General features: G+C 53.9%; 1 protein-coding gene across 9 annotated transcripts in view; it reads right to left on the minus strand.

The window, feature by feature from the left end:
* The window catches only part of MAD1L1 (mitotic arrest deficient 1 like 1), a 432,704-nt gene that overhangs the window by 156,694 nt on the left and 261,902 nt on the right, over positions 1-14,108 (minus strand). The window lies entirely within an intron of this gene.

Raw genomic sequence — 14,108 nt, forward strand, 5'->3', positions numbered from 1 at the left:
CCAGCTGCCGGGGCTGAGGAGATGGGGCTGGGTTATCTGGGAAGTGCGGCGGAGAGGGGCCACAAGACGGCCCATGCAGACGAGTGTGCACACTCTCACAGCACACGGAAACCCAAAGGTCTCAGCAAATTCACAGAAAAGTGAATTGCTGAAAAAGTATTTAAGGAAATAAATGGCTGAAATATCCCAAATTTGGCAAAAAAAAAAAAAAAATCCCTAGAGATTCAAGAAGCTGAGCAAACTCCAAACAGAATAAACCCAAAGAAATCCACACCCAGACACATCCAAACGAAACTGCTGAAAACTGAAGGCAAAAAAAATGGTGAAAACAGAAAAAAACTGTATGACCTCAAAGGGAACAGCCATTCGAGCGTCTGCAAATCTCTCCCCAGGCAGGAACCGCGGTGAGGAGGAGGAACGCCGCAATCGTGGCGTGCTGGGAGGCGAGGGCCGCGGGCCGCGCTGCGTGCGCAGGGCAGAGCTCCTTCAGGAACACGAGAGGAATAAAGACGGACCCATCCGAGGGAAACCGTGAGGAATCGTAGCCACCTGCTCTCCAGGAGAGGCTGCCGGAAATCCTTCAGAAGGAAAGAGGATATGAAGGATACCTGGAGCGTCGACAATGAAGGAGGAACAGATGGCAGCTATCTGGGCTTACAGATAATACCCGGGTCTCTTACTGCCCTTTTCAAAACACTGTATGACTGAAAACAAAACCTGTGGCATTTCCATGTAGGTGGAGGGACGGCAGGAAGGGAGAGGGCAAGGGACCTGCCGGGAGGGGCTTCCAGGTGTGACTTCAAGTGGGATGAGGCTGATTCTCAGTAGGCAGTGATAAGTACTCTAACTCCCAGAGCAAACACTCAAAACATCAGACTGAGAAATAGTCATATGCCCATCTGCTAAATTAAAATGAAATACTAAAAACCATTCAAGTAACTCAACGGAAAGCAGGAAGCATGAAAAGGAAAAACAAAAATGGAGGAGACACACAAACAAATAATAAAATGGTAGCAATGAAAAGACAGAGATTGCCACGATGGTTTAGAAACTGACCCGATGACATCATGTATACAGAAACTCAAAGAACGGGTACAGGTACGCTGCAAGTAAAAGGACAGAAATATTTACAGCACGCAAACACTATGGTAAAGGCAGCTGGCGGGAGGGTGTAGAAGCAGTGCCGTCCCAGGAGCCACAGGCACACCCAGACCCTGACCTGGGCTGCTCAGGACTGTGCTGCCAAGAGAAGGCTCCGGGCTCCCTGGAGGAACGGATGATTGGAAAGCTGGGGCAGAGGACACGAGGTGAGTCTGGAGCACCCTGTGGTGCCAGAGAGTGAGGAAGGGCTCAGAAAACCCAACGACGGGGCACAGCAGGGCGCAGCCGGCCGCGGGGAGATCATGCAGCGAAACAAGTCCCGGTGCATGCACCGGATCAGAACACAGAGCACGCGGCAAACACCCTCCAGTCCACACTGCTGGCAATAAACAAGTCCCGGTGCGTGCACCAGATCAGAACACAGAGCACGCGGGAAACTCCCTCCAGTCCACACTGCTGGCAATAAACAAGTCCCGGTGCATGCACCGGATGAGAACACAGAGCACGCGGCAAACTCCCTCCAGTCCACACTGCTGGCAATAAATGAAGAAGTGAATAAATGGGGAAGAGGAGACACCTCCCTCACAGAACTCCACATCATACATGTAGAACTCATCCCTCCAGAGGGGGAGCGTCGCCTGTGCCCTGAGGGATTCACTTCCAAGGAAGAGACTGGAGAAAGTGCAAACAGCTTCACGGACGAGGCACCCGGCAGAGCACGCCTCAGTCCGGCGGTCAGGTCCACCCTCGACGCCTCAGTCCGGCGGTCAGGTCCACCATCAACACCAGCAGTCTTGTCCACATCAACGCCTCAGTCCAGCGGTCAGGTCCACTGTCAACGCCTCAGTCTGGTGGTCAGGTCAACCGTCCACACCTCAGTCCAGCGGTCAGGTCCACTGTCAACGCCTCAGTCTGGTGGTCAGGTCAACCGTCCACACCTCAGTCCAGCGGTCAGGTCCACTGTCAACGCCTCAGTCTGGTGGTCAGGTCAACCGTCCACACCTCAGTCCAGCGGTCAGGTCCACTGTCAACGCCTCAGTCTGGTGGTCAGGTCAACCGTCCACACCTCAGTCCAGCGGTCAGGTCCACTGTCAACGCCTCAGTCTGGTGGTCAGGTCAACCGTCCACACCTCAGTCCAGTGGTCAGGTCCACTGTCAACGCCTCAGTCCAGCGGTCAGGTCCACCGTCAATGCCAGCGGTCATGTCCACCATCAACGCCTCAGTCCAGCGGTCAGGTCCACTGTCCACGCCTCAGTCCGGCGGTCAGGTCCACCATCAATGCCAGCGGTCATGTCCACCATCAACGCCTCAGTCCAGCGGTCAGGTCCACTGTCCACGCCTCAGTCCGGCAGTCAGGTCCACTGTCAACGCCTCAGTCCAGCGGTCAGGTCCACCTGCTGTTGCATGGATGTCAGGGGCTCCCTGATGGGACGTAGTGAGAAAGGACTTGTCGTCTGTGATCTTCCTTCCAAAAACCACCATCTCAGGTTAACAATGAAACACATCACACAAGCTCGCTTCGGGGGCGTTCTAGGGACTCCTAAACATACTGAGGTCAGGAGAAGCGAGAAAAGACAAAACTGTCACCGACCAGCGGCAGGAGAGATGTGACGACTAAAATCAACGCGGTGCCCTAGCTGCAACATGCAGGAAAGCCTGGTGGATCCAAACAAGGGCTGGAGACAGGCCCAGAGTCACACGCCGGTGACGAGCACCATGGCAGCGTGAGATGTCAACAGCGAGAGAAACCGGGTGAAGAGGGTATGAGAACTCTCCGTCCAATTTCCACAACTTGCCTATTGAATCTGGTAAACAGTGTGGCAATTCCATCTTTTCAAAAAATCGACTGTTGGCCAGGTGTGGTGGCTCCCGCCTGTAATCCCAGCACTTTGGGAGGCCGAGGTGAGTGGATCACCTGAGGTCAGGAGTTTAAGACCAGCCTGGCCAACGTGATGAAACCCCGTCTGTATTAAAAATACAAAAATTAGCCAGGCATGGTGGCACGATTGTAATCCCAGCTACTCGGGAGGCTGAGGCAGGATTCACTTGAACCCGGGAGGCAGAGGTTGCAGTGAGCCAAGATGGTGCCACTACACTCCAGCCTGGGTGACAGAGCGAAACTCCACCTCAAAAATAATAAATAAATAAATAAATAAATAAATAAATAAATAAAACAAAAACCCCATAGCTTATGTCAATCTCAATGGTGAAAAGCTAAAAGCTTTTCCCCTAAATCAGGAACAAGACAAGAATGTCTGCTTTTGCTGCTTCTATTCAACATAGCCAGAGCAATTAGGCAAGAAAAAGAAATAAATTGTATCCAAATTGGAAAAGAAAAAGTGAAACTACTTCTCTCTCTTTGCAGATGCCAGGCTACAGAAAACCCTAAAGAAGCTGCAAATAACCTGTTCTAGTCAATAAACAAAATCAGCAAAGTTGCAAGATACAAAGTCAACACACAAAAGATCAGTTGTATTTCCCTGTATTAGGAACAAGCAATCTGACAAGGAAATCAAGAAAACAATTCCATTCTTAACAGCATCAAAAAGAACAGAACACTCTGCAATACATTTACCCAAGGAGGCATAAGATTTGTACCCTAAAAACTGCCAAACATTGCTAAAAGAAATGGAAGAAAACCTAAGTAAATGTAAAGCCATCTGTGTCAGGGAGAAGACTGCCCGCTGTTTACCTGTCAGCGGAGTCAAACCCCCCTGAAAAAGAACCACCACCAGGGAGACTCATAGCTCCTGACCTCGAAATTTATGAGAAAGCTACCTAAGTGAAAAAGGAACTGACTTTTATACACAAACAACCTGGATGGATCTCGAGGGCGTTGTGCTGAATGAAAGGAGCCAGTCTCAAAAGACTGCATGTTGTAGGACTGGGCTGGAAAAAGCCGAGCCGCAGGGTTGAGCAGACATGTGCAGCTGCCGGGAGGTCCCTGTGTGGCTGGGTGAATGGAAAGGGGGACCATGGAGGATTCCTGAAGGGTTGACGTTATTTTGCACTCTGATTACAGGGTGATTACAGTTCATAGAGCTGTATCCTATAAGAAAAAAAGTTAATTTTACTATATAATTGTAATTTTTACTTTTTTTTTTTTTTTTTGAGACAGTCTCACTCTGTTACCCAGGTTGGAGTACAGTGGCATGATCTCGGCTCACTGCAACCTCCACCTCCCAGGTTCAAGTGATCCTCATGTCTCAACCTCCCAAGTAGCTGGAATTACAGGCACGCGCCACCACGCCCAGCTAAGTTTTCCATTTTTAGTAGAGACGGGGTTTCACTATGTTGGCCAGGCTGGTCTCCAACTCCTGACCTCAGGTGATCTGCCTGCCTTGGTCTCTCAAAGTGCTGAGATAAAAGGCGTGAGCCACCATGCCCAGCCTATTATATAATTTTAAAAGTAAAAAATTTAAACACCTGCTGGGCTATGTCCTATATCTTACTGTGGTGGCTGCATGCTTGTGCATGCATCTGTTGAGACGTGACGGTGGCATCTGGTGGGGGAATGGTGGTAGAACTGTAGATCATTGCTGGCATTCTTTAGAACTGCAGGCATGTGGTGGTAAGAAGTGCATCCACTTTTATTTACTTATTGTTTTAAAACTCTGAAGATAACGTAGCCTCTATGACCTGCTCCCGGGATAAGGGTACCACCGCCCGCCCTTGGTACTCGCCGACCATGAACTCAGGTTTAAATGAATCCCTTCCATTGTGTGCGAGTTGCGCTAATACAGTAGATATCCTTAAACTCCTTCTCAGGCCCGCAGTTAGAATTCAGTAGTGTGGAGATGCATGCAGTGCCGTGCGGGGCCCACAGCCAGCCCTTCGGTGTGCGAGTTCCACCTCAATACAGTGAATATCCTTAAACCCCGTCTCAGGCCCGCAGTTAGAACTCGATCAATGTGGAGATGCACGCAGTGCCATGCGGGGCCCACAGTGAGCCCCACACAAACATCACTTGCCTCTCACTGCAATCATGGCCACCGCTGCTGCTGGGGGCTGTTGCCGTCACCAGTAAGAAACACAAGCGATGGGATTTCTCAGTGCAGCCAGGCTCCTACAGGCTACAGTTGGTCTTTCCAGACACACAGAATTCTCTCGCACAGAAGTCAAAACATGGCCAACAGTTCACCTTCATTCTCACTAGGTGAAAACGCGAAACCACTCAAGCTCCAAAAGGGGTTAATCAACTATACATTAAGACTTAACAAAAACCTATAAAAACATGGGGAAGTGTTTATGTTATAATATATAGTGGAGAAACAGGATGCAAATGATGTGTGTTTCACTTAAAATATATATTATATAAACGGAAAAATCATCAAAGACTTCAGTTAAAGACGGTAGCTTGAACACGTGCACTTAAGTGTAATCTCTCTCAAAATCCTGGTAAAACAAGGGTAAAGGTTTTGCTTACTTTTTTTGAGGCATTTACCTGAAGACAAAGAAAAGAAGGCACAGCATCAAATAGCCTTTAAAATGGAAGCTGGAAAGCTTCCAGACAGATGAGTGGCAAACGACCCCAGAAAAGCTGAATCCCACGCCAGGAATGGAACAGCCAAGAAGCTTTGACATCACAAGCTCCCCAGGTTCAGGGATACCCACCCCAGCAACGACTTCCGGAAGCAGGGAGGAGGGAGCGCTGGAACTGCAGGGCTGGCTGGAGACCTTTAAAACAGAACGAAGACCTCATCGCAGATTCACAGCAATTTGTGGGAAACGTACAAGGAGGTCCGTGTCCTCTTTACCCAATCTCCCTCGATGGTAACAACTTAAACAGCAATATCAAAAACGGGACAACTAACATGGGTACAATCCAGAGACTGCTCGCCTGCCGCCAGCTCACAGACACTTCCCTCCACGTCTACTCCCACGTGATCTGTCATGTGTGTGGATGTGTGCGCCCACAACTGCCATCCAGACACAGGCCTGTCCTGACACCGGAAGGCTCGCCCCGCTGTCCTTTTGTACACACATGCACCCCCGTGCCTAAACCCTAGCAATCTCTTCAATTTTCTGTGTCAAATTGATCTTAATTATTAACTGTTTGGTAGATTTCTCTAGGGAAACCATTTGGGCCTAGGGATATCCTTCTCATCTTTATGACTTCAATTTTTTTTAAAAAAATAGTTTACAAGATTATTCAGATAACCTATTTCATCTTGGTCGAGTCTGGTGGCTTGTGGGTTCTGAGGAGTGAGTCCGCTGCTTCAAGTTGTTTGTGGCATAACACCCTCTGCTTAATGGCTACAGGGCCTGTAGTGATGGCCCCTATTTCATTGCTGATATTGATGATTTTGGTGGTGTCTTTTTATTTTTGTCAAATTTGCTAGAGATTTGCCAATTTTATTGAATTTTTTTTCCAAAAAAGCCCCAGCTTATTGTTTTAATAATTTTCTCTATTTTTTTTTCAATTTCATTGCTTTTTGCTCATGTTATTTCCTTCATCCATGCTTGCTCTGGGCTATTCCACTCTCCTTTCTCCAGGTTATTGAGATAGGAACATAAATTAGAGACCATTCCTCTTTCCCAACGTGAACACTGAGCATGACGTACTTCCTTCTCAGCACCGGTCTAGCTGGACCCCACTTACTTAGATGTGTGTATTTCCATTATTGCCCAGTGTACTTATTTGTACCGGGAGAACTCCTCCCCCACACGGGCAATGCAGACATGTGTTGCTAATCTCCTAATGCTTAGAGACTTCCCTGTTGTTCTTCTGTTACTGACATCTAGTTTGGGTTCATTACACTCAGAGCACACAGTCTGAGTGAATTCGATTCTTTCGAATTTACTGGGGTCTCTTTGATGACCCGTGATGTGATCTGTTGTGACTGTCCCAGGTGAATGCAGAGGCAAGAGTCCTCTGCTCTCGGACAGGGTGTTCCACAGACACTGATTAGGTCCTGCGGGCTGATGGGGACACTCAGTTCCGTCAGTCGTGGAGGGTGAGGTGTGAGTTCTCAACTGTAAATGTAGATCTGCCCGATTCTCTGTTCATCCCAGACACTTCTGCGTCCTGGGTTTTCTAACTGTTATTTGGCTTGTGTACATCTAGGAGTGCCAGACCTGGGGGCAGAGTGGGAGTTCTGCCACCGCACAGACCTGGCGGACACCATCCTGGCACACGCGGAGTGCGGACGTGCACCTGCTCACAAGGGCGACAGACAGGCAGGCGTGAACTGGGACCCTAGAGTGGGGATGCGTACCCCACTCACGAGGGCCACGGACGGGTGGATGCGAGCTGGGCCCCTACAGTGGGGAATGTGTACCTGCTCACGAGGGCCGCAGACAGCCGGGTACAAGCTCAGCCCCTAGAGCGGCAATGTGTACCCCACACACGAGGACCACAGACGGGGGTGCGAGCTGGGCCCCTGCCTGTCTCGCCAACACCACGGACAGGAGGCATGAAGGGCAACGGCAGCCTCCCTGCTGCAGGGTGTGGGGAAGGCCCTGCTGAGCCTCTGACATGGGGTCCTGGGGGTTGAAGACCCCCCTCCACATCCTGCTCTGCCTCGGTGCTGGGTGAGGTGTAGGCTCCGATCCCTGTTGGGCATGGCGACACTACTGGACCAGAGAGCCAGAGCTGGGCCTGCCTCTGCTGAATGGCACCAAGGTCCCTGCCATCAGCCCTGCTGACCCTGCCCAGCACAGACACAGGAGCAGTGCCGGCTGCTGAAGGCTGGGGCAGGAGACGCGCTCCCCGAGGGGCCACGCTGATGCTGCTGGGCGGGGACAGCACTCTGCTGGCTTCTGCTTCTGGGAGTGAAGGGCAGGAGCCTGCATGTCACTCTGCACATCCTGCATAAGATCTCTGGGCTGAGACAGGCCCTTAGGTAAGGCACGGACAGGGTGCCCCACCGCAAGAGGAGTCCTGCATTGGCGACACACTTCCCTGCTCAGCCCCCAGGAGCTGGCAGCACAGGCCCCCACACCAGAGTCACCCAGGCTGAGAGGAAAGATCAGAGGCCCCTCCCAAGGGCTCCCCAGTGGAAGACCCAGCCGGATTCCTCGGAGAAGCACAGGGCAAACCCACCCTGGCACAGGCAGCTGGGACCACCAAACGCTTAAGGAAATCATCCAGAAAGAAAAGAGTAAGGTCCAACACTGGCAGAAAAACAGCAACTTAGAGCAACAGAGAACAGGGTTCACTAGGAGAAGAAAACTCCAAAAAGCACTATTATTAACATCAAAGACACAGTGACCCCACTGCACTCATGAACACTGACAGGATGCTTTATACATAAAAGAATCCTCACAGAACAGAAACAGACTCTCAGGAAACGAAGAGTATGGCAACAAATAAAATAAGAACAGGTTAACAAAGCTGAGAAAATACAGAAGGTAGGACAAAAATAAGGAAAATAGGATCAAAAAGATTTAAGAGAGAGAAAACTATTCGAAAATCCAACATCCAAGTAACAGTTTCAGAAAGAAGACACAGAAAACAGAGGAGAGGAAATGATCAGTGAACAGAGCCAGGAAAGCTCTCAAGAGCGGAAGGGCGTGAGACGCCAGAAGGAAAGGCCTGGAGTGCCCAATGCAGCGCACAGAGCAGGCCCCGGCCAGAGTGTTTGGGTAACCTGAGGATGCTGGGGACCAGGGGAGGCGGGCAGGCTTTCGGAGAGGAAGAAGCAGGTCCGGGGTACAGGACCCAGGCAAGCAGGGCCCTGAGGACCCAAGCTGCAGGCCGGACCTGGGGCGCGCACCTGCCTTCACTGGCTCTGGTCACCGGCACCACCTGCAGAGCCCAGGCGCAGGGGCCGCTGTCGCTACCGGCAGCCAGGCAGTGGGCTGGGGACAGCTCTGGTGGTCACGGGCCTGCTGACAGTGCTGCCCAGCCAGGTGGAGGCAGCTCACCAGCCTTCACCCTGTTGACCTGGCTGCCTCAGCCTGCTCCTGAAGCTGCTCGGGGGAGGGAGAATGAGGCCAAAAAGGCTCCCCAGGTCCTGCCCTGGGCTCCTGATCCCCAGATGGGCTGGGCAGTCCATCACCAGGCCCCCTCGGGGCCACGCCTTCCCACCTGGGACCATAGCATCTGAGGGTGACCTCTTTCCGGCCACAGCTGCCCTTCCAATGGGACCAATCACTTGTACTCCAGACCCGGCCCAGCCAGCAGGTTCTCCACGGTGGGCAGCAGGAGCGGCTGCAGAACAGGACAGAACCAGGGAAAACCAGTTCCACTTTCCCAGGCTGAACTCTCCCTGGCGGCCTGGGCTGGGCACGGTGAGCTCAAAGATCAAACCACTGCCCTAGAAGCTTGGCAGGCAGGGACTGTCTTTCCAGTTACCTCTATGTAGTTTCATGAGGGGACTTAGAGCAGCGGTGTTTAATGGAGATTTGTTGGACGAAAGATGATAATTTCTACAAAAGAACATTAAAAGTCTAGCACCTGGCCCTCTGGAAAGGACGTGGGCCTGGGCACTGGGTCCCTGGGGTGTGAGTGGAGATCACAGAGTGTCCTGAAGAGTGGGGACCTCGGGTGAGTGGGGTCATGGGTCACCTCTCGTCCCCTGAGGCAGGCCGGCGTCTCCAGGACCCCCAGCACCTCCCGGGACCCAGAAGGCATCACACGGCCGGGAAGCGAGGGTCCGAGTGTGACTAGCAGGCGCTGGCACAGATAGGCAAGCCTCTGGAATTAGCAAGCGTCTAACCAGTTGCTGAATCTACAGGCAACATTTAGGATTTGCTAGAGCTGCTATTTGACAACAGAGAGGACGGGCTCAGATTTGTTCTGGCTGAAAGGGCTCCTCAGCTGCTGCCTCTTAAAAATCCCCACCGACGCTCTCTCTAGCTTCAGTGTTGAAAAACGATGCTGTGTGATACATGTCATTCACATACAACAAATAAATGGATGTGAAAATGTGAGTGTGCATCTGGGCAAGAGCAGGCACACATATGTGTGGCTGTGCATGTGTGTGTGAGGACCATCCCTGGTCCTCCTGTGTCCGAGATTGGTGGGTTCTTGGTCTCACTGACTTCAAGAATGAAACCGTGGACCCTCATGGTGAGTGTTACAGTTCTTAAAGATGGTGTGTCTGGAGTTTGTTCCTTGCCATGTTCGGACATGTTCGGAGTTTCTTCCTTCTGGTGGGTTCGTGGTCTTGCTGGCTTCAGGAGTGAAGCTGCAGACCTTCATGGTGAGTGTTACAGCTCTTAAGGCAGCACGTCTGGAGTTGTTCGTTCCTCCCGGTGGGTTCGTGGTCTTGCCGGCCTCAGGAGTGAAGCTGCAGACCTTCGTGGTGAGTGTTACATCTCATAAAGCAGTGCGGACCCAAAGAGTGAGCAGCAGCAAGATTTACTGCGAAGAGTGAAAGAACAAAGCTCCCACAGTGTGGAAGGGGACCCCAGCGGGTTGCCACTGCTAGCTCTGGCAGCCTGCTTTTATTCCCTTATCTGGCTCCACCCACTCCTGCTGATTGGCCCATTTTACAGAAAGCTGATTGGTCTGTTTTGACAGGGTGCTGACTGGTGCGTTTACAAACCTTTAGCTAGACACAGAGTGCTGATTGGTGCATTTACAAACCTTGAGGTAGACACAGAGTGCTGACTGGTGAATTTACAAACCTTGAGCTAGACACAGGGTGCTGACTGGTGTATTTACAATCCTTTAGCTAGACATAAAAGTTCTCCAAGTCCCCACCAGATTACCTAGACACAGAGCACTGACTGGTGCGTTTACAAACCTTTAGCTAGACACAGATTGCTGATTGGTGCATTTACAATCCTCTATCTAGACATAAAATTTCTCCAAGTCCCCACCGGACTCAGGAGCCCAGCTGGCTTCCGATAGCGGATCCCACGCCGGGCTGGGGGCAGAGCTGCCTGCCAGTCCCACGTCACACACCTGCACTCCTCAGCCCTTGGGTGGTCAATAGGACCAGGCGCCACGGAGCAGGGGGCCGCGCTGTCAGGGAGGCTGGGCTGCGTGGGAGCCCACGGCTGGGGGCGGGTGTGGGCTCAGGCATGGCGGGCTGCAGGTCCCAAGCGCTGCCCCACGGGGAGGCGCCTGAGGCCCAGTGAGAATTCGACTGCAGCGCAGATGGGCCGGCAGTGCTGGGGGACCCAGTGCACCCTCCGCAGCTGCTGGCCCAGGTGCTAAGCCCCTCACTGCCCGGGGCCGGCAACGCTGGCCGGCTGCTCAGAGTGTGGGGCCCACCAAGCCCATGCCCACCCAGAACTCGCACTGGCCTGTGAGCACCACGCACGCAACCCCAGTTCCTGCCTGCGCCTCTCCCTCCACACCTCCCCGCAAGCAGAGGGAGCCAGCTCCGGCCTCAGCCAGCCCAGAGAGGGGCTCCCACAGTGCAGTGGCAGGCTGAAGGGCTCCAAACAAAATGGTGGGGACGAGAAGCTTTGACCTTGATGTAGAAGATATCAATGATAAAGGCCTTTTCTTAAATTGTAAAAATGAATAAACCCCAAGCATGCCAGCCCACACAAATCTGACACACGCCTGGCCATGCTCCCATCAACTGCAGAACGAGAGGTTCTAGGTGCCAAAAGGCCCAGCAGAAAGCAGAGTGCCATCTCAGAGAGCAGGGAGCCGTGCAGCGTGATGCAGGCTCCTGCGTGGGCAGCCACGGGCCGGGACACGCTGACCTTCCTGAAACCTTCACAGATGCTGGAAGCCACAGCCGCAACTCCCCAGATTTAAGAACCTACTCCACCACCTCCCACGTGGCTCCTGGGGACTGGAAGACAACAGTGGAGACCACCCTGCCTCGCGTGGCATTCAGGACCTTGCAGGGTCAGGCACTAGCCACACCAGCCCAGACCTTCCCGATGCACTGCTGTGCACGGCCTCTCCCCCTGCGCCCGCGTGCCTCCAGAGGCCCTTTCTCCATGATGACAAGGTGTGGCCTCTGCTGCTGGTCCCAGCTCCCCCTCTCACTGCAGACACACATTGAAGCCTGTCTGGCACGTCATCCAGCCTTGGCCTTGGTGAGCTCCTGACCTGCCTGGGCTGCCCTTCTGGGCCATTCCTTCTGTCTCACTACACACTACCCCTGCTCTGAGGCCTCCAGGCCCGCTGCTCTGTGTGGCAAGGGTCTTTCTCCCCAGGTGGGGCTGCTCTTGCAAGTCAGGGTGTGTGTGGGAGGCATATTTTGCTCATCTCTGCAAAGGAAAAGCCAACTCCGGCTTCGGAGGGGCTCCCAGCACCGATGCTTGGTGAGCAGGTGATGGGGACGGCCCCTCTGCCACTCTCCTTCCCCTCCCCAGGCCTGGCAGCCAGTGCTTTCTCCAGCCACATTCTTCCACTTCAAAGCCTCTAGTGCCTCCCATTGCTGCTAGGAAAGAGACTGCACGCTCACCATGGCACCTGCCCGGTCTCCAGCTTCCCCCACCCCACACCCACGCTCACACACAGCCCCCAACCCCATCAACCCGAAGACCACACGCAGACGCACTTCCGGGGGGAGACATCTGCTGTCACAGGACCACGTGCACCTCACAGGCTGTAACGACAGAGCCTCTAGGTGAAGAATGGCCCCCAGGTCCCCGAGACACGGAGACGCAGATGAAGACGGAGAGCGCGTCGGGGCCCACTCACCACTCCGTCAGCCTCCATGCTCGGCCCTAAGGACGCCACGGCACACACTCAGTATCTGAACACTTGAACGGCTGAGCAGATGTAAATCAAACCGCTCAGACTCCGGCGGATCCCAGAGAGGGCGATGTGTAAGGCACAGCCCATGCATGAGGAATGCTTCAGAGACGCTGGAGGAACATCGAATCTAGAAGGCATCAGCTGCCACGTGCAGAGCACTTCCTGGGCCGGGGCCACACTAAAGGCAGCCCTTTTCCTGCTTTACTCTCGGCAACCCTGAGAAAGGGGGGCCATCCACAGGTGAAAACTGGAACCCCAGGGAGTGGGTGTGACAGACGAAGCAGAGGCTGCTGCCGCGGGGGGTCCAGGGGCCCACACACCAAAGCTGTGTGGCCAAGGAAGGGTGCTTTCTCCCCACTGCCACCCCCATCTCACTGCAGGGCCATTTGATGTCCCCTGGAGCTGTCTCAGTCCCCTGTTCTCAGTTCCTCTGATGACCAGGAGAAACCCTGGATGCCCAGGGCCTGGCCTGCTGCAGACACTCAGAGCAGAGGAGTGGCCAATGCAGGAAAGCCATGGGCCTCCTGCCACCCCACCCTGTGCCCACAGCCACTGCCTCCCACATTGGATTCTGGCAGGACACTCGGGTTGCCCCACAGCCACTTTCAATCCGCACTGGATGGGGCAGCGCCAACACAGGCACCAAAGCGGAGCCCGGAGCTCCACCTGCGTCTGCCTGGAAACCTCTTGCCTGAGGACCCTGATGGGTCCACAAGGCGGGGGAGAGGCAGAGAGCTCTAGAAAAGCAGCCCGGCCTGCAGACCCTGCTCTAGGGGCGCCGTGTGCAAGCAGGAGCTGGGGTGAGGGTGGCCTAGGACAGTGCGGTGGCAGAGAGCTGGCAGCATGTCTGAAGCGCAGCCCAAGGGCTGCTGGACACGCCTGGCTGCTGCACTGCCTGGGCTCTGCTCTGAGCCACACTCCAGTGCAGCCATCTCGGCACAGCACTGCCATGCAGCCCCTGCGGCTGCAGACCCGGCTCCAGCGCCGCCCCCTGATGGAGGACCTGCTCCCTTCTGAGCGTCAGGGACACTGAGAGACCCCTGCTGTCAGCGCTGGCTGGAGAAGTGCTGCTGAAGAAAGGGCCACACCAGCAGAGACGAGTGTCCCTGCAGAGAGGAACCTAGGTGGATGGGATGGGACTTACAAAGAAAAGCCCTTCCACGAAGGCAGCAGAGGAGCAAGACTTTACTCCAGCTACCCACGGGGGAGCACACAGAGAAGGGCACGGCCTGGAGAGGGGGACAGGAGGCTGCCGGTGGACGTGTCTCCCGCACTCCCCTCCTCTGGAAAGGGCACACCTGAGCGTGCGCACCTCCCCGCTGGGGGACACGCCTGAGCATGTCCACTTCCTGGGGGACACGCATGAGCGTGCCCACCTCCCCCCAC

This window comes from Pan troglodytes, chromosome 6, assembly GCF_028858775.2.
Source record: "Pan troglodytes isolate AG18354 chromosome 6, NHGRI_mPanTro3-v2.0_pri, whole genome shotgun sequence".
NCBI lineage: Eukaryota > Metazoa > Chordata > Mammalia > Primates > Hominidae > Pan > Pan troglodytes.